This window comes from Drosophila mojavensis, unplaced genomic scaffold (genome assembly GCF_018153725.1).
Source record: "Drosophila mojavensis isolate 15081-1352.22 unplaced genomic scaffold, ASM1815372v1 contig_151, whole genome shotgun sequence".
Classification (NCBI taxonomy): domain Eukaryota; kingdom Metazoa; phylum Arthropoda; class Insecta; order Diptera; family Drosophilidae; genus Drosophila; species Drosophila mojavensis.
In genome coordinates, this window is record NW_025318684.1 from 733,151 (window position 1) to 755,715 (window position 22,565).

A 22,565-nucleotide genomic window follows, 5' to 3' on the forward strand; every position below is an offset into this window, starting at 1 on the left:
AGTCGAGCATTCTCGACTGCAGCCTTCTTATTTGTTTTCTTTTTTTTTTAGTTTGCTGTTGTTGTTGCTATTTGTGGATCGTGTTTGTTGTTTATGTCGCGTCCTCTTCGCTTGAACAAAAGCGCTTCGCAATCATTCATTTCGGTAAGATCAATGGATCGATACGGGACAGCTAAGAAAAAAGGAAGCCCCAATCCCTGTCTAAGGCTTTGATGAACTGTTTTCAAAATTCTCTCGGTGGCCAAAGTCGAATGCCAATTTGGGCAAACAATAACAATAAATATCATTTATTTTAGCCTCCTCGCTTTACGCTCATTAAAATTGTCGCGAATCGCATTGCCAACGCATGAATATGTTAATGAATTATTGTCCCGCACACACACACACACACACACACCGAGGGAGAAAGAAACAAACATGTACATACATACAAAGAGATCACGGCATGGGGCCCCGCACCTACCAAGGATACCCTCGGCCCAAAACGACAACAGGAACAGCACATCACAAAAAGTGTGAGCCCATTGTTTCGGCTTTTGCCCTTTCACGTCCTTCCACATTATTCAAAGCCTCCAAAATGCCGCGCTCTGAAAGCACCCTTTGCACACACACACACACACACACACATACTTACACATACACATTCATATATAGGTACAATATGTTTGTTCATGTGTGCGTAAGCATATAAGGACATGGACAAGGTTTGTGCATGTGCAGATAATTATGCGTAACATATGTCTAAGCTTAAACAACTGCTTGACTGAGTGATACCCTGTGTATTAGAGATGATCTGTGAGTACAAATAGAGATAATCATACGTAAAACATGTCTGTGTTCAAGCAACTGACTGACTGAATGATACCCTGTATATTAAAGATAATCTGTAGGAAACAACTGACTCAGGGATCTTATCTTTCACCTAAAAATAAGTATTTTTATACCCTGAACCCATTGAAAATGGGAAATCAGGGTATAATGGTTTTGTGAAAAGTATGTAACAAGCAGAAAGAATCATCGCAGACCCCATATTCTTGATCAGGACGACGAGCTGAGTCGATATAGCCCTGCCCGTCTGTCCGTCCGTCCGTATGAGCAAAGCGATCTCAGAAGATATAAGAGCTAGACTTGAAATTTGGAAAACACTCGTGTATATCACCGATTTATAAAGTGTTAAAATTTTCCCGATTCACTAGGGGCGTGGCAAATCGGGAAATGCATTTCCCGATATACCAGAAATCATATTAGATCAAGAGCTAGAAAGCTGAAATTTGGAATATAGATCCGCGTTGACCACCCAAGATCACGAGCTATGACGTATATATTTGAAGATATAGTGATTTTTTAAATTCTGCTATATTTTTGAGACTATTAATGCTAGAAACCTCAAATTTTGTATATATACTCAGGCCGACCACCCAGGACCAAAATGCTTCGACGAATATATGTCCGCCCACAAGGGGCGTGGCAACTCGGGAAAGTTTGTATCTCCTAACGTATAATAGCTAGAAGATAGTTAAGTTACCAGTAATCTCCTCTATCGATGACCCAAATATAATTTTTACACCTATTTAGGGGCGTAGCTTATCGAAAAATATCCTGTAATTTTCATATTTTTTTAGCGAAAGCATTCAAATTTTCCAGTTCCAGTGTACCGTTACCTCGATCTAAGAACTTATCTACGTGTCTACGCCCAGAAGGGGCGTGGCAAATCGGGAAAAACTGAATTTTCTACAGTATTAAAGCGAAACTTAACTACTAAATTGCTGATGGGATGTGAATGAGTATTCCGCAGTCGGTATCGCCCGACTGCAACGTTCTAACTTGTTTTTCTTAAATTTTGTTTTGTTTAGTTTTTTTTTTATTTCTATTTTTATAATCATTTTATTTTTATTTTGTTTTTTATTTGTATTTTATTTTAATTTGCCGTTTTTAAAGACATCCTGTGGATAATTTAATATTTCACATGCTCGGATATATGTACATTTTACATATATGTATATTTACATAGATCTGTATGTATTAATCGAAGATAAACTGTACCAGGCAACTGTCAAATTGTCGACTCCGTTCAGATCTGCTTTGCTTGCCCTGAGATCCGGCAGCACGTTCAGGGAAATAGGTCCGACTACAGTTGGAATCAGTGGGCAATTCATCATTTATAAATGTTTGTGTGTGTGTGTGTGTGTGTGTGCTTGCTGGACTACGAGATCCCCTGATTCAGGGGATCAGTTGCCGAATCAGCTATTTTGTAGCTAGATCTAGATTGCTACACAAATTTTCAAACAGCTATTAACTACAAATCTGGCTATTTTCAAATATTACATTTAGCTTAAATTCAAGCAAACTTATAACAAAATTGGCTTCGATACTTTTTAAATGTAAATGATTTAGATGTATTGAGTTTTGTGTAGAATTAATACTACAACTGAAGAATAGGTAAGCTTTCTAATATGTTATGCAAAATTCATTTCTTATCAGTTATTATATCCTGAACCCATTGAAAATGGGACATCAGGGTATAATTTTGGATAGCACGCCCCCTTTTGCCACCATTTTGTAAAAAACGCATTTCAAGTGCTAGAGACTTGTGCTTTGGAATGTACACACATTTTAACCATATGACCACGTTTTGAAAGTTTCATTAAGTTTGTATGTCTACAAAAGATATGGATTACGCCGACATGGCAAATGTTGCTATGAGTATAGCGTTCCAGCCAACTACCTTAAAAAAGCAAATTATAAAAGCTACATGGTGAAAATGACGAGTTGGTGGTCATAGATGAGATATTATAAGAATTAAATTAATAAAGTTGACTTTTTATGAACAAAAACAGCACTGTTTTCTTTTTTGCTACTTTTTCAGCTATTTCAGCTGCCCCTGAACCCTTTGAGCAACAGCTATTTCAATCATTTTTCGCGTGTTTCTGCTTACAGAAGAAACAAACACACAAACATACACACACGCATACACACACACACACATACACGCACACACACAGGCACACACGCATAAACACGTATGGGCTGCAGTGTGCGCTTACTATGAGAACTTAATTGTTTAATAACTTTTCTTGCGGATTGACTATCTTCATGAAGCTTTTAGTTCATGATTATAAAAATAACGTGCGCGTATTTGCCAGAGCACAAGTCTCTGGTATTTGATTTTTCGATTTTTGTGATAAACTCGATATCCGCGCTGTACATACGGACATTTACAAAAAATTTCAAGTCTCCAGCTCTTATACCATCTGAGATTGAAGCGTTCATACATACGGACAGACGGACGGACAGACAGACGGACAGTGCCAAATCAACTCAGCTCGTCGCCCTGATCAAGAATATATGTATGTACTTTGTGGGGTCTGCCACGCCTCCTTCTGCCTGTTACATACATTTCAACAAAACCATTATACCCTATTTCCCATTGAAAATGGGCTCAGGGTATAAAAATATATACATACATATATATAAATATAAATCTATACATGTACATATGTAAATATATTTATAGGTATGTACATTGGATATGTATGTACATATACATAATGCGTAGACATATGTACGTATGTGTACATGCACATACATGCACATACATGCACAACTTGCACGCTGTCACAATCGCCCTCTATTTGCAATGAGTAGCGAGTGCCAGATTGAATGTACACACACACACACACACGCACACACACAGATGTCGCGACGCCTCTATTCTTGAGACTTAAGACGCTGCAGAAAACAGAAAACAGAAAACAGAAAACAACAACAATAAACATAAGAGCAACTGCAACAAGAAATGCCAAGGGAGACGAAGATTTGAATCCACAAATTCATAAGCGAGCTGCGCACACAATGCGGATTTACAAAATAGGAAGAGGAAGAGACGAGGATAAGTAAAAAGAGTACGAGTAAAAAGTAATAATAAAACGAATTAATGTACTGTAAATATACATGCGTACATATTTCTGTACGTATGTATGTATAGGCACAATATAGAAAGGACAAAAACAAAGACAAAAACAGACCCAAATGAAAAAAGGAGAAAAGAAAAGAAAAAATGAAGAAGAAATACCCACACATACGCAAACAGACACCCATACATATACGAGCATACACATGTATGTATATGTGCACATTGTATTGAAGGAATTGTTTTCTTTTGCCTCCTGTTCTGAGAAACGGGTGCTGCACAATGCTATTCACGATGAGTCTGGCTCCGTGGAGGAGGCGCTGCGATGGGGGTAGGGGTAGGGGTAGGGGTAGGGGGAAAGTTAAACTGGCCAAGCCAAGAGAGATAATAGACATAGAGCCAAATGCCTTAGACAGGGAGTGAGAGAGAGAGAGGAGCAATGCCCAAGTCACCAAAGCATCTTTCTCAACAGGGGAATGAATATAGAATATGGCAACAATGACAACAATAGGCCAGGTTCGTCGGCTGAGGCTGAGGTAAGATTTCGTTAGCAGTTGTCGAGGGCAAGTCCTACACACGTATATATATGTATATATATATATGTATATATATTTATTTAATAAGCGGACATAAGCGGATGTTGGAACTCGAACATGAGATCTGTTTATATTAATCACTATGGAGCATTGCTTTAACGGGTATATTGGTTCCTAATATGTAGAGCTTCTACCGATCCTATAACTGTGGGTGTCTCACAAATATGCTTTAAAAAAAGCTGCAATTTTGTGACAAAAGTCGGACAAAAAGCTGATGGGTTTTGCTTTGATGTGATTGATATTTAAATATATTTTTAGTAACTAGAAGTCATGGCAGCATTTCTTCAACCGTGGCAAGCGGTATCTGTAGTTTTACACTATATAGGTTTTACCTGACGCTTCAAATTGAGTAAGCATATCAATATTCATTTTATTGCGTAGTTATGGCTTTACAATATTGACCTGACTAAAACTTCTTACAACTTGCGCGTTCGACCATGGCAAGGAAAGCAATGCCATTGCAAAAGTGGCCAAGTCCCTACATTTTTTACTTCCTCCCGAATACTTATCAGCGCACCTCTCACCCTGAACTATGTAGAGTCTTAAGAATTACCCCACTGAATTGGGTGAATATTCTTATATTGGAGCTCAATACTTTCAATGTTCTTTGAATAGAATAACTCTAGCACTGGAACGATACTATTTTTGTTTACTCGCAAAATATATACATATGCAAGAAAACGAATCAACATTTTTCACTATTTGAAAATTTCCCGGCAACCTATTAACTAAAACATATTTATATATATTGCATACGTTCTTTTTAATTGCTTTATAACTTTTCCTTTTAATTTGAATAGAATCAAGAAGTTCGATTGCTCACGATAGTTATTTTGAATAAAACATAAATCATATTTTAGTTTAGTTAGTTCCAGTCTATTATCGATCGGTTCATTCATAGAAAATGGACCTAATGAACAATTTAGTTTTAATTCAACTGCAATGACATCGCCACAAATTATGATAAATTGATCACTTAACATAAAAGCGGCAAAAAGCTAATTAGTTTTTAAAAAATCAGAGTTTCCGCTGCCCACTGTTATTGAATTTTTCCCGCAATTGGATTTTCAAACAAGTAAGAAGACTCTAGTCGAGACTGCTACACTAGGAGATACCCTGAACCCTCTAAGCTGATATTCTAATCATTCTGCACTTCTTTTATGCATACATACATACACATAAATCCACACGCACGCATAAGCCTGCGCTCTGCTAATATATTATGAGAATTTATTTGTTGAATAATTTCTGTTGTAAACATATGATCTTAATGAAACTTTCAGAGTGTAATTATATGGTGAATATGTGTGTACATTCTAAAGCACAAGTCTCCAGTACTTGAAATGTGTTTTTACAAATTGGGGCAGAAGGGGGCGTGGTATCCAAAATCTGTAAATTACAAAATCTTTGTATCGATTAACTTTATATGCAACGCAAATTTAAAGACTCCAGGTCTGAAAGTGTTCAAATTAGTCTAAAAAAAACAAAATCAATTTTTCGATTATTCTCGATAAAAAAGTTATCGGATGATTTATCGAAAAAATAAAGCAAACTCGTACTGCGTATGGGACACACGAGTATGCATGCCAAATTTAAGCATTCTAGCTCTTATAACTTCTGAGATCGACGCACTCATACGGACAGACGGACGGACGGACGGACAGACGGACTGGGCTATATCGACTCAGCTCATCGCGCTGATCAAGAATATATATACTTTGTGGGGTCTGCCACGCCTCCTTCTGCCCGTTACATACTTTTTCACAAAACCATTATACCCTGATTTCCCATTTTCAATGGGTTCAGGGTATAAAAAGCCAGATTTGACGGGAAAGAAGCTGATTTGACAACACTGCTTAGATATGCGCATGTGCGTATATGTAAGTATTTACGAATCGTTCCCTGTCTACCTGTGGGCTATTGTTGTGTGTGTGTGTGTTTGTCAGAGACGGATAAAATATATAAGTCGCATATAGAGCACATAGTAAAGTATTCGCAGCAATAGTAGTAGAAATTAGAATTGTCGTAGCAGAGTAATACTATTAAGTTAGACATCGGCCTATTACGTAAGTAATACAGCATCATAAATAGTCAAAACTTTCAGACTATGATATAAAATGGATATGCATGTATTTGCCCAAGCAGAGTCTCTAGTTTTTGAAATAAGAGCTGAATCGACTCAGCTCGTCGCCCTGATCTAGAATATATATGCTTTATGGGGTCTGCCACGCCTCCTTCTGCCTGTTGCATACATTTAACAAAACCATTATACCCTCATTTTCCCATTTTAAATGGGTTCAGGGTATAAATAGTACAATGATAATAACTATATAGCATAGAATAGAGTACTATAAAAAAGTGCTTAATATCATTAATCGCAAGAGATCTGATCTGACTTGATCTGATCTGAACAGAGTATATTATAGTGAGACGCCTTCGGCAAACTTACCAATGAAATTAGGCGATGATGATTCACCCCATCACAACATTGTATGCACTGAAAGAAAAAGATGACCTCGATCAGTTTAAAATTAGCATAGGTTGATTATTTTATTAATTTATCTAAGCTCAAGATCGGGTCGGGACTATCGATTATTGATTATTGAGAGTCAACATTATAGGAATTCAATGAGGTAAATTTAAAACGAATATCAAGTATAGAGAATCGACATTTGAGAATCGAGTATATTGTATTAAGGATCGAAATACGAATGCTGATTATGGAGAATCGAGCATCGCTATTGTGAATCAAGAGCCGACAATCAGATGTAGAGTATGAAGTAACGATTATCTGGATTGAATATCGACAATAAAAAAAATCAACAAGCGAGATTCTATTATCTAAGGTCGAATATCGAGAATTGAAAGATCTGAGTAAAGTGAGCCGGAATCAGCAATACCTCGGGCCTCGTAATAAGTCAGCTGGTTCTAATTCACCTGTAATTAGGTAGCTAACGGAGCAGACAGCCAAAATTTGAGTAACTGTTCGCACACACTCGATCAGACCCACAGACAGATAGAAGAGAGACAGACATATATGATTACCCCAACCTGAATCACGGCCAACTGACTGCGCGGCAATCCACGACGAAGTTGGGTCTTAAGTGTTGGCCAGAACCCAGTTCTCTTTATGTGTAGACACCCTAGCAAGGCTACACTGCATACAAGCGTCTTTCTAATTATGCGTTATTATACGATATTATTGTTGGATGCTTTTTGCTATTGCTGGATGCCCTACCCTAAAGGTGTCTACAGCGGTATGCTCCGACTAATGGATGGATTCATATACTTCAGTTGAAAATGTATACAATATATATATACAATTCAAAGGACTCTTAAAAATGGTTCGAAACTTTTAATAAAAAATCAAAGAAACTTGGAATTAGCAAGGGTTTTTATTTAACTGTTGACACTTTACATATTTGTAATATGCTTATGTTCAAATTAATTAACCTTTGAAAAGAACTCACTTATACGGAACTCACTTATATTGAAGCATATTGCTGCTGCTTTATCAGTTTTGTTTTTTAGATAAAAGCATAAATAAAAGTTTTATTGTTTTATGCGTAACACGCAACCACACACAGTAAAGGTAGTTTCAGGGGAGTCCAAATTCAAATTCAAAGTTCTTACTAAGACACCAAGAAGCTTCGCAAATTGGAATTATCGAGTGTTTGACCATATGAGTGCGAATTACCGCCCCTTAGCAAAGTTAATTTGAAATATCAAGAGAATTTGTAGGGGGCACGTGGTTACTTTGAATTAACGAGAGGCTCGATATCTCGTAGGCTTGAAATAAAGAGAGGGGACTGTAACATATATATCTATGTGCGTGTGTGTGCGCACGTTTGCATGTGCGTAGGGTATACAATCTTCGATCGGCCACAGCACGGAGGTGTCTTGCCTCTTCATTGCCACTTCATTTCTTTAAACCTTTTCTTTTCTTTTTTTTTTGAGCCCCTTTTTATCGAGCAGTAATTAAATATTGCGTTCACGTAATTGGCTTTATTAGTGTACACACACTCAGACAGAGTCTGTATATACCTGTATACATGAATACATATATAGGGTGTTTTATATATGTATATACATAAAATATTGTATTGGGTTCTCGTGAGTATAAATAACTTTGTGTTCAATGAAGTAATATATTTTATATAATTTAGTAACAATAGGTCTAAACTCCCTCTCGTCCTCCTTTGACTGTCGATAGTCTTAACTTATATATATATACATATATGTATATATATATATATAATATATATACTAGTGACTAGTGTTGAGAGCGTTAGAGGCAGTAATCTGTTATACTAGCATATAACACTCACACTCTAGTCCTGTTCCTTTAGTCCTTTGACCAGACACAAGTCTTTAAGCATCTGTTGCACTATTCAACAAAGTTCAGTACAAGTTTATCATATTTCGATATTTTATCCGATAACTTTTTTATAGAGAATAAACAAATTAATTTGAACACTTTTAGGACTGCGGCCTTCAGATTTACTGTGTATATACAAATACATTGATGAATACAAGGATTTTGTAATTTACAGATTTTGGATACCACGCCCCCAGCTTGTAAACAAGTAAGAAAGTGTGTGCCCCATATGCACACACACAGACATACGTACGCACGCATAAACACGCATTGGCACGCATAAACACGCATTGGCTGCTTACTATGGGAACTTAATTGTTCAATAAGTTTTCTTGTGGATGGGGGTGAATATAGGGCGCGTTATATATACGGACCTAGGAAAAAACAATTTCAAGTTTCTTATATCTTCTGACGCGTTCATACATACGGACGGACGGACGCACGGACAGACGGGCGGATAGACAGACAGGGCCAAATCGACTCAGCTCGTCGCCCTGATCAGGAATATATGTACTTTGTGGGTTCTGCCACGCCTCCTTCTGCCTGTTACATACTTTTAACAAACCATTATACCCTGATTTCCCATTTTCAGTATAAAAACCGCAAAAAATATTCGATATTTGGCCAAAAACAATATCCCGATATACATAAATATAGCTTCGAAACAAAAAATATCGATATTTCGATCTATTTTCGACAACCTTACTTCTGATTTACTGTGTATATTATACTTGGGTAAAAGCAGCTCATTGAGGTGAACCGGCTCACTCGCTCTTTTTTGTGAAGTGAGCCAACTCACTCATATGGCTCACTGGCTCACCTGCTGATTGCTTGGCTTTTAAATGTTTATTCAAATTGCCTTGTGACTTGCAGCTTAAGACACTTTTGCAAATCTTGCATTTAGCCTGTTGCGTTCCCATGTCCTCAAAATGAGTCCAAATTTCGCTGTGCTTTCTAATTACCGACATTGAAAGTTTGATGAAATACACAATTCGCGGGAAAAAACGTAACTTTGCGACAACCAAAATGAGCTAGTGAGCCAAAATGAGCCATATAGAAGGAACTGGCTCACTGCCTCAGTTCAGTGAGCCATTCATTTTAGCTCACTCACTCATGAGCTACCCAAGTCTAGTGTATATACATGTGATGAGCACTCAGCTTTTGCAATTGACCGGTTTTGGAATCCACGCCCCTTCGCCACATGTACTAGAGACTTGTGCATTATAATACACACACATTTGAAGATTATGATCACGTTCTGAGAAGATAGTGCCAATAAGAAGTGCAGAATGAGTCGCATATCAGTTCAGGGTATCTCCTAGTCGATCAGTCTCGACTAGAGCCCTCTTACTTGTTTTAATTTTGGCAGATTCCGATTGCTCATGATCATGTTAAGCATTAAAAAACTGAAACTCAAAAAGTTCAATGCCCAAAAACTGGCAAACGACATAATTCGTGTGTCGTACAAAAGGTGTTGAACTATTTCAAATGCACGAAACGACGCCAATCGAGTGGAGTGGACACCGAATCACGTACGCGCGCAGACACACACACACACGCACGTGCGAAGATACCGCTCTAAGAGAGAGAGGGAGAGTGATTTTTTGACTGCCTTCGCATAGCAGTAAGAAATGTGGAACGAGCAAATAGAATGTAGCGCGTATGCGATCAATACCCCTTCCAGTGGAAGATTGGAATATCCCAATCCACATATGGAGTTGTGCATTATGTAATCTGCCTATGCGAGTGGGCAGTCTCTGTCTGTCCTTCTTAGAGGCCTGAAATTGCAATATACAATATATATATTATTATATTGTTTGATTGATTGCGATACCATAAACATAAACAGTAACGATAAATTAAATGACTTCTGAATCTTCAAAGAGGAACTTGGTCAAATAATTTTTACTTGGATTTCGACTCTCATATCATATATCTTGATATCTGAAAAATAATTTTACACCGACATGAATGCGAACGCGAACGCGAAAGCGAATTAATATTGAGACTTATCAGGAACATATTCACATACATATGTATATATGTAGTGCTTAAAATAAATATCTATGCGATGCAGTTCACTGTACAGGGATCTCTCACAATGACTGACCGTGATGTACGTAGTTGAACCTCTTCGACAAAACTTTAAGTGGAAAGAATCTTAATAGTAATTATCTTTTGTTTCTCATTTCATTCTTTCTCGCTCGCTTTTCCCTTATCCCTTTCTCTTTACCGCTGGTTTAACCCAAACTTGTTTTTGCTTCACAGTTCGGCCTGAGTATGTGTGTGTACAATTTCTTCTGCTTCTTCTTTCACTTCTAAGAGGTGTGATTGCGGGTGATTCGAAACTTTATTTTTGAACGAAGATGACTCCGAAAGCAATTTGAGCAATAAGAGCGCCAATCGCAGCGGATGTTGTCGAGACGTCTTTTCACTCGTAATTAAAAGAGATTATTACACACGAAAGAAGCTTATAGTGGTACATATATATACATATATATATATATGTATATATATCTGTATCTGTATTGTATATCATATTGATACATACATATCAAAAGTGTTATACACATGTGTATGTGCGCGCATATCAAAAATGTTATACATCATGTAATGCATGCGCAGCTAGTTTTATAAACCTGCACAATGGTATACTCACGCACACACAGCAAAAGATTATACACACACTATGTGCACATATATAATATATCTGTTGCATTAGATCTTATGATATGCTCCCGTATAACTTCTATATAAATGTGCCGAACGATATCCGCCTGTCCACGCCTGTCCGTCGCGTCTCCCCAAAGCATAGTGCTCCAATTTTAGGGTACACAAATATATATGGATTCCCCCATTCATAAATATGTGTGTGGAACGGTGAGTACGCAGTAACAGCGGAGAATTAATTGTTCACAAATTTGTAGAAATTAAAAATTTCTACGCCGTGAGTGCAATTTATTTGAGGTAATTGCTCTGTGGCATTAGGAGAAAAATTATAATGAAATTGGCGAGGTTATTATCGTCTCTTCCTCTTTCCGCTTCTGCTGCTGCTGCTCAACCGAAACTTCAACTTCAACACACACACAGACACACACACTCGCTCACTCACTCACAGACACATACATGCATGCTTATTTTCGTAAGAGGAAGAAAATTTCTATGACTTCTCTGTGAATTCATTATAATTTGTTTTGTTTGAACTTTATTTTCTTAGTTCACGAGAAAAAAAAAAAAAAAAAAAAAAGAACAAAAATATAAACCATTGGTATTTCTATTCCATTGGTATTTCTACGTCTAGTGCATCACTCGAATATTTCATTAGATCTACACAATATATGGGTATTAGTATATGCACTATATGCATATGTCTATAGAGTTAGCTAGCACTCCTTTACGCTCTATCACTCTCTATCCACGGACGGAGAGGCTTAACTTTAGCAGTTGTCATTCGAATGGTCAATGGGCCGGGCCAATGGAAAAGCTGCAAGGACAACTCCTTGCTGCGCCCTTTCTTTCTTCGCTCTTCACTCATCAGTCCTCCCCCTTCCGGCTCCCGCTCGCCCGCAGCTTGCCCGGCGACTGCTGTCCACTGCCAATTAAAACCCCAATGAGGGTGCTAAGGGTAGCTGCCAAGGCCAGAGCAGAGAGCCGAGAGCAAAGAGCAGAGCTGGCGACTAATTAATGCGAAGGCTGCTTGCGATTGGTTAGCGAACACACGCACACGCACACGCACACACTCACACTCACACACGCACACGCAGAGAAAGAGATAGAGAGAGATGGATGACAATATCACTGGCAACTCTCGAACCAAATCACTAACTAGAGCCCTTGGCTCATTAAGTCAGCTGAAGCAGCCAGTGAAACTACGAGAGGAATTGTCTAACTTAAGAGAGGGGGCACTGGGAGTCCGCAAGACTACGCGAACTAACCTGCGCGCTATACTACAGGGTATTTCCGGTTTGCTAGTGTGACTATTCCAACTGTGCAAAAGGTGCAAACCTTGTTGTCCTTTCCCTGCGAGCACTGCTCCTGGAGTTGAATGAACAGATGAATCGACAGCTGACGCTTGTTTCACACACCATTCACACACACACCAACACACACACACACACACACACACTCAGCGCCATGTATATGTGGGTGTTTATAGGCGAGCCAAGGTATACGTGTGTGCTTAGGTGTGTGTGTGTGTGTGTGTGTGTGAATGAATTGCTACCCTTAAAGCAAGCAGTTCGGCATGAAAAAAACCTTTATTGACCGTAAAGATAAGAATGAGCACTGACGAAGAGGAGTAGGTGCTAAAACACGTACAAGCGAGACACAGAGAGACGTACGGAAATACGGAAGACAAGCAAACTGTGGTCAAACATGCGATACTACAACGAAGACTTGACCTGACCCAGTCACGAGACTCCAACCAGCAATGCGCGCGTGTCGCTGCCGCCGGTGCCTCTGCCTCTGCCTCTGCCTCTGCCTCTGCCGCTGCCGCTGCCGCTGCCATTTACTAACAAATAGTGTGTGTCCAAGGCCTTTTTTATTAGAGAGTGAATCGAGTCTTATAAAAAATCGTCTACACCGCTCACTACCTCCTCTCCTCAAATAGTAATTAATTTACTCCAAATATATTTTCAACCCATAAAGTATATATACAACCCATAAAGTATTTATATTCTTGATGAGCGCGACGAGCTGAGTCGATTTAGCCCTGTCCGTCTATCCGTCTGTCCGTCTGTCCGTCCGTCCGTCGTGTATACCATAGGCAGTACAAGTTTATCTTATTTTTTCGATAACTCATCCAATACCAGATTTTGGATACCAGGCCCCCTTCGCCCCCAATTTAAAAAAAATAAAATAAAATATATATAGTATATATATATGACTGAAACGCCTAACAGTCAAAGAATGTCGTGTTACCTCTTAGCTGAACTAATTTAGGCTTCGATGAACGTAATGCAATAATACAATACAATATGAATATAGATTGAAATATAATGGCAATGCCACTTTACCACTAAGGCAGACAAACCGGGCGTTTCACCAGCAAACTTCAATGCGCCACAATGCTGGCAAACAACGTCCAGTGGACCAATGCAAACTAAACGATGCCAGGTGCAGTCGATGGTGCAATCATATAGAAACGCTGCTCGATTCAAATCAATCCTTGAACCATTTCTTCCTGCACTTCGAAGATTATTCCTCTGTTCGTTTGTACGAAAAGCTCGACGATTTCGCGTTTCTAATCTGCCTCTCTTTGCTCTTGTGTTCGAGAAGCGCGAATTAAGGCCCTTCTTTGCTCCATACTAACGTGGCGCTCTCCTCCGGCGATTTCTCGGTCTTCGTCAGATAATTGACTCACTCTATTCCGTTGCCTAATTGCATTATGGGTGCGCTAGGAAAGATTAGACCTTCTAGGACGCGGCATTTTTATTAATAGTAATACTGAATATGCACTCGCACAAAACCGCATAAAACAATCGAGACATAGATAATAGCTTATCAAGAAAAATCATAGACACAGAATACATTTTTATTACATGAGAGCATGACCAAAAACTGGCACTGTTATCAAGGCTACTAAGTCTCAATGACAATGTAAAGATCCTCAATAGCAATAGGGAAAACAACGCGTTTTTCAAGTATTCGTCAATTTTGTAGTATTTTTTAAGATATACTCTCCTAATCGGGGCGGAGCCAAATCCAACAAATCAAGAACCATGAAAATTGGTCCAGCAGATCTCGAGTTATAAGTGTTGTAACACATAACACGACTTCGCTTTATATATATAGGTATATACATATATATATATTTCAAGTACTAGAGACTTGTGCTTTGGAATGTACACCAATTTAACCATATGATCATGCTCTGAAAGTTTCATATAGATAATCCCACTACAAGAGAATTTATTCAACTAATAAATTCTCATAATATTCCCCAAGCGCTGTCGCTTACTTCTTACTTGTTTACTTATAGCACATTTAGCTTTACTAATGAGTGGGCCTAGACTTATTACTATTGCTATGCTATTCCTAGCATTTCAATTTTACTGCCACTACGTTATCTGATATGAATTGTCGTGGATAGCGAGAACTTATAGATATTTCACACTGACCAAGCCTAGCGTAAGAAGATCGCCCCCATATGAAATGGGCATATATGGGAGACCTCAGTTGGCTGTTCCTGCTGTCTCTTTTCTATACCATCTATACCATACACATATGTCGTGCGACAGGCTAAGTCAGAAATCGAAATTCTTTTATCTCTTCTGTATCGTTATCTCGATCTCTTCATCATTTTCAACAAATCGTCTCAGATACTTACATTCCTCTCGTCTATATGCAAGATCTCGCACAGTCCTACCTGGTTTGTATGTGGGATGGATACATCAGAGAGTTCAATGTTCTAGGATCAATGTTCTATGTTCTATGTTCTATCGCCTATCCTCTCTCTTCTATCTGCCATCTGATGTTTCCTGTCTCCCACATCCTATCATCTACATATGTATATTCAGTTTTGTACTATGAATAATTCTTCTTCTTCTGCTAATATGAGTATCCATCTCAGACACATTCATTTCGCACAGTCCGCATTATTATACAATTGATGTATTTTGACTAAAAGTCATCTACGTTGGTTATTAACTATTTCTCTAAAACCTTTCTTTTATGATTCTATCTCTGTTCCTCTGTCTTTGCTTCGGTTTCTGTTCTTTTTTTTTCATGTTCAGTTTATTTATATTTATATATATTAGCCTAGTCAATGATAGGTGGGTGGATCCCAGCGCCGTGACGAATCGTGTGCCGATTTGTCTGCGCCAATTAAGTGCAGATTGTTTCTTGGCAAATGGAAAATGTTAATTAACGAAGCCAGCAGCGACTCAATTGGGCAGAGGAGGCTTGAGCGGCAGGAGGGGGCCCTCTGTAGATAAGCGCTGGCGCACAAACAACCAATCAAAAGATGCGATGAGGAAACCGCATTCGCAGCACTGCGAATATTCCACGCACAGCGCGACGCTGCTATAACTCACATACTACACAAATACTTACGTACGTTCGTATGTATATATGTATACGATTTATGTATATAATGTATACAGTACAGCGTGTGTGTGTGTGTGTTTGACAGCTTTTTATTTTCGCTGAGGTCGAGTGGGTGGTGAGATTGGCGTGCAAGCATGCAAAATATGCTTAAATACTAACACAGCACTCGTTATGTAAACACACACACACACGCTCGAGTATGGACGGCAGTTGATTCGCGAGTGTGTGAAAAACACATGCGGGCATGTGAATAAGCAATACATACGAACATACATACGTACATACGTACATACATACATATATGGTATACGCTTGTAGAGCTCTCTATGTAATTGCAACTGTACCAAAAAGTTTAAATGCAAATAATTACAACAACAGTCGCTGACAACACGACAAGACGAGTCGCGGGACGAGTCTCGCCTCGCCTCGCTTCGCCTTGTTTCGCCTCGCGTCGTTGCAGTAGGCATGTTTTATCATCAGTCCCCAGCCAAGCAGTCTGAGTGTGGGAATCGGAGCCACGCCTTATGCAGCGCGGCTGGCTGGTGTGTCATCTTCCCCAGCCAGCCAGCAGTCAGTCAGCCCCATCTCTCTGGCTTATATCAAGTTTAGGGTTACGGTAACGAGCGGTAATGAGAGACCCCTTAAAGCATCCTAAACGAGCGCGAGTGAAACAGAAAAGCTGACGAAGCTGCGGCCGCCGCATCAGCATCCGCAAAACAAAAGCAATGAGCAGTAAAGCGCAATCATTGCCACTAAGTTTGAGCCGAGCGCACCCATCTCGCTCGCGCCCGATTGAGAGCGAGCGTGTTACGATTATATTGTATACACAAAGAGTCATAGCAAGGGAGAGAGCGAGAGAGAGGGCGAGAGCGAGACCGAGCGAGAGGGAGCCGTGAGTGAGAGCATGTGATTTCTGAGAGCGTCAGCCAAAGCCAAAATGAATCGAAAATAACTTAAAAAAGAGACAAAGAGAGCTATGTGTTTTCTGAGAGCGAGCTTGTAATTATTTCTGCAGTGCTAAATGAAAGAGCGAGATGTACTTAACTCAACAGCGCGCCTCTCCACCTTGGCTCTCACTCTGGCTGATTTCCCTCCCTGTTCCCATAGCTCACTGTCTTGCGGTGACCACGTATATACATACATACATACATACATACATACACACATATATTTTTCAATAACCATATCGCTTTAATAATAACTGCAAGCCCTCCTGCTCTCTTACACATACACATCGAGAGAGATAGATAGAGGGCTCAGATTAAGTTTCTCATTTTGTCTTTGCCATTCTTACCCCTTTAATTTTTTTTATTGTATTGTAATTGCTCAAATTCACACTCAGCATGGCAACGAGGTTGGCTGCGGCTTCTTTGCCAGAGACAATGAGGCAGCCCAACTGGGAGAACGCGTCGTGCTCCTGAAGCCGAGCGCCTTGCAACAGCCCACAGCGGCAGAGCGCGGCAGTGCGCGGCGCGCATAAATATAATGTAAATAAATAATTTATACATAATGCGCTGACTGCGCCGCGAAGACTTGTACTTGCTGCTGCCAGGCTTCTCTCGCTCTCTCTCTCTTAGTCGCAGATACACAGATTTCGTTCTGCATTTGCTGGTCGTCGTCGTCACCTTCATCGTCTTCTATGGCAACGCCACCGTAGCCCCCACCCAGACTCAGTTACAGTTCATTGTGGGTGTTGCTATTGCTGTTTCTCAGTGCCAAAGAGCTAGTCGCTGTCGCTGTCGCGGTCGCCGTAGCAGTTGCTGCCACTGCCGTTGTAGCTACAGCTATGGCAATCGCTGAAAAGGGACAGAGACAACGAGGGTGAAAAGCTGAGTACGCACTCACAAGCATAATGTGCACAATTATGCGCGCGTCTGTTTACTATTCCCTTTTTGCCTTCGGTTACAGTTGGTTTTTTATCTCCTTTTGCGCTCTGATTTCTTATTTCGCTTGCATACATTTTCGTTTTACTTTAGAATCCGTCAACTTCCCCTTAACAGAACCGACACCCACATTCTGTCCTCTTGCACTTCCCGTTGTTGTTTATCCATATTATTTATACATTCTCATTCTTACTTCTATTTGAATACATATTATGTATATATGTATGTATATGTATATGTTCATACGTCTATATACATATACACATACATACATACATATATATGTGAGGACGTTTGTTCTAGTGTAATTATTGATTGCCAAAGTCAGGGAATTCAATTTATCTACATATGTATGTATTTACATATGAACAACATACATACATACATATGTATATGTCTACACTCACGTGTATATCTTCAAATGTGTGTGTTTAACTTTCCTTTTTATTTTTATATATTCACACCGCGAGACCATTCCGTAGAAATGTACTTTTGCGAATATACATATATATACATATGTATGTATGTATATGCATGCCCCCCAGTGAATTTTGGTTAAAAGAAGCTTTTTCGCAGTTTTTTCTTATTCCTTTTTATTTTAATTTCGTTGTTTGCTCTTATCGATTTTATTCCCACCACTTCCTTGTTTGTTGATTTCCATGTGCACGCTTTGGTGGGAGGAAACGGAAGAGCTCGTAAGAAATGCCTGACGTCTGGCTGAAGACGCGCACACATACAGACACACTAGCATATATGCATGCATATGTACGCGGGTGTGTGGGAGTAGTGCTATATGCAAATTTGTCTCGACTCGGCCACACCCATAGCGCCAATTAAAACACTTGGAAGAATTCAGATAATAGTAACAAAGAATGGAGTCTTCAAATAGAATCACACATACATACATAGCTATGTACTCATATATGTGCATGTAAGTACATATGTATATTCCTACATATGTACGTGTGAGGACAATTACGCATACCATGTGCTGGGAGAGTCTGCACAGCTTTATTTTAATTGGCTACATGACGCGTCCAGCGAGGCACAAACATATGTATATATGTACATGTATCCATGTAAACGTTCACAAAAGTCGAGAGGCAGCATACACACTCACAGATACAAATACTTGTGTGTGTGCTTACTCAGTTAGTTATATTGTGCTGGTTAATTGCGTGCTCTTGTAATTAGTCGTTTGGTTGTGCCATCGCGTTCCTCCCCATTCGAGGCCATAACGAATCACAAGGTTTGATGTTCAGCCAGTAACAAGAGCAGACGGCAAACATACAAATGTATATACATACATACATTCAGACATATGTATATGGCTTGAAGGGGTCGGGCCGGTTGAACGTATCTGTGTGTGCGGGCGACAAGGAGCAATTAACTTACCATACAAACACATTACCACTCGGCATTACAAAAGAAAAGCATGCAAAAGAAGAAAAAAAAAACGAAGAAACAGAAGCCAACACACGCGCAAAGAGAGCGCCTCAGCTTACGTTGATTATTGCGGCAGTAGAGAACAGAAGAGAGCGCAAAAAGCAGAATGTATGTATGTATGTGGCGTGGTGTGGGCAAAGCAAAGCCAAACCATATAAAACATATGAGCAGGCAGAACACTTGCGATGCGTGTGTGTGTGTGTGTCGAAGGGGGTGAGATATGTGCAAGAGACGGCACATGGGTACGATGGTATGGGGAATAGCTGCTGCTGCTTCTGCTTCTAGTGCTGCCGCTGCCGCTGCTACTGCTATGGGGGCCGCCCGACGAGCGACGACCAATCAAGACCCGAGCTGCCGAACTTAATATCGCACTGTTGCTTTACTCTTCTATCACGAAGCAAGGGGGCTACACACACACACGCAGACACAAAGTGTCGCTCTCTCCCCCAGCATCTCAACAGCAAAAGAGCGGCTAAAAACACAAGTTGACGCGCTCTTTAACTTTTGCTAGAGAGAGTGCGGCGTTACATTGCAAATAACTGAAATTAAATGAGGAGGAGAAAAACAACACAAACATCAAATGCCTTGTCATTGGCTAATTAGAGCTCGCCACTAATTATCGCCGTGCGTTAAAGGGTGATTTTCGTTCGCCTCGGTTTTGCCTCGACGCCAAATATCTACGCTTATTTTAATTGGCTACGAATACAATGCTCGGCCGCAATCGGGTTACTTGAGGTCAATTTTGTCTTTGATCATCGATGTCGTATGCCGTATATGGTATGTCGTATATGTAAATCCTAAGGAACCCTAGGAATCCGTTGTCGATGTCGTATTTCGTATGTGGTCGTCGTATGTGAAAATCCTAACGAACTCTAGGAATCAGTTGTATAAATAGGATTGATTCGACAAATAATATTTTATATTGTTTATTTTAGAGATATAGTATACCACATTTTTGAAAAGGAGAAAAATCTATTATATTCCATTTGCAGGTGGAATCATTTGCAGTTTAGATATCCAGCTAGTCGTTCGTGCTATTATTTTTGTGTATTGACCAAAAGATTGTTTTTGCAATTTATGTCAAATTGGTGTTTTTTTTTTTTTTTTTTGGGAGATAGTATGCGATAAATAGTCGGACAATTAATACCCATGTAGTAGAGCTGAGCGTATGCGCAGCTCCGTGCATAAATAATTTTATACATGAGTGAATAGATGATGATTTAGTGCTGTTCAAAGTCTCCGCAGAGAATCGAAGTTTTCATTTAAGTAATTGGTAGATCTGCTAACTGTACTTACCCAATATCTAATAAATCTTAGTGCAAATAGATCTATTTCGTTTGGCTATTAGTCTCATTTGATTTGCTTCTTATTAACGACTCCGATTCGAAATCCGATTCCGTACGATTTCACGATTTGTTCGTCATTGATTGAGCGATATACTTGATATTCTTTTACGATATTTATGGTTGATATATATAGGGCTTTGAATTTATTTTTCGTAGTATTTAAGTTTTGTTTTGTTTTTGTACTGTTCTTTAATTTATCTTAAATATTATAGGAACTTTGAATCGGGTGTGAGACGCGTGACGAGTTCAAACTGGTTTGCACCTGAAATACAATTGAGAGGTGGAATGGAGCGCATGTGAATGTACGTACATAGTCTGAGTGTATGTGCATCCTTTACGTTACTCATAAGCGAAACGAGGGACGAACAGAACGGTAGAGGTAGAGTTAGAAGTATAGGTAGAGGTAGAGATAAAGTAGGGTAAAAAATTGTCCTTGATTGGGCTTCGCAATTAAATTTGAGCCTGGAATGAAGGAACTTCCGGTCCGTACCTCTGCAATCTGCAAAGAACCGAGGGCCAGATCGCACCTTACCAAGTCCAGGTGAGGCGCGAGGGTGAGCGCATACGTAAAAGCGAGGGTGTAATTGCTGTGACCAGGTGGCAGGCGCAGGTGAACTGCCGACCATGGAAGCTTACAAACAAGGCATGTACATGCATGTGCATTTGACTGTACACCAGTCTTAAAGTTTCAAGAACTTAAAGGGATCTTGCAGGGCGAGTCAATTATTTATACATTTGACAAGACTCAAAGCTCATCAAGCGCGATTCGCGCGAGGCATACGCCTCATGAATGTACATATGTACATCCCATAGTTACAGATGTCTGTGTGTACAGACATACATAGGTATTTATTTGTATGTAAATAAGCTAACGTATGCACGCATTGTTGTGCGCACACGATAGCCGAAACCCTTGCAGGCGAGGGCGAAGTTGTTGTTGTTGAGCAAAAGCGAGAGCGGGAGGGAGAGAGATAGATGGCGAGCGAATAGATGAACGCTCGATTGTGCTTTTTGCATTTTTAATATCAACACTTTTACCCGTGGCTGCTTATAACGGGCGAGACAGTTGTCTCTTTTTTATGTACGCACAGCCGCATGAACTCACACGCACACGCCAACACAGACACAACCACAGGCTCAGGCAGGCCTGTGTGTTCACATATACATATGTATTCAAATTTACTGCAAATCTACTGCTCTCACATGGACCACGTGCCTCATTATTTCGGTGAGAGTGCACACACACACACACAAATTCTCACCCTACCCCTTTGATGTGATACATCATCTCTTTCACTCACACGATTGTTCCATTGCTCTTTACTGTTTCTATACAGTTTTGCACTGCCTAAATTCAATATATTCCACACACACATATATATATATATATATATATATATATATATATATATATATATATATATATATATATATATATATATATATATATATATATATATATATATGTATATATCCGTAGGCACGAATTTAGTAATTATTATTATTATTTTTTTTTTTTTGTCGAGCGGCACAGTGGGCAGAGCACAAAGAATTGGAACGAAAACGCAACGTTTGGGCGAACATATGCCATGAGAAGACAGTTGTTGTGGTTGCGGTTGTCGGGTTAATAGATGTAGGCATTGATATATAAGGAACCGTTATGGGAACAGTTACTAAAACAGTTTTCGTTTGTACTCTGATGCACTGATAATCCATAGCACACAATATATGAAATAACACAGTTGAATGCATGTTTTATGTGGACAAATTCGATATTCATTTATTTATTTACTTTTCCGGCAATTTTTCTGGGATTCGTTTATTTTGCAGTTGAATTTATGTAAAATCAAATGGCGCCACCAATGAATTTATACCAAACACAAATATTTAGCACAAAATGAACCCGATGCAAGTATACATAATGTATATATAATTTATACGCTTATTTTTATGCTAGGC

At 39.4% G+C, this 22,565-nt stretch overlaps 1 protein-coding gene across 4 annotated transcripts in view; it reads right to left on the reverse strand.

Moving 5' to 3' along the window:
- LOC6585797 (zinc finger protein 2) overlaps positions 1-22,565 on the reverse strand; it is a 51,295-nt gene that overhangs the window by 28,395 nt on the left and 335 nt on the right. For all 4 annotated transcript variants that reach the window (XM_032732909.2, XM_032732908.2, XM_032732907.2 and 1 more), the window contains exons 2-3: positions 20,557-20,868; positions 6,956-7,003 (exon numbers count right to left, since the gene is read on the reverse strand). The gene's annotated coding sequence lies outside the window, so the exon portion shown is untranslated. The remainder of the gene's footprint in view (positions 1-6,955; positions 7,004-20,556; positions 20,869-22,565) is intronic.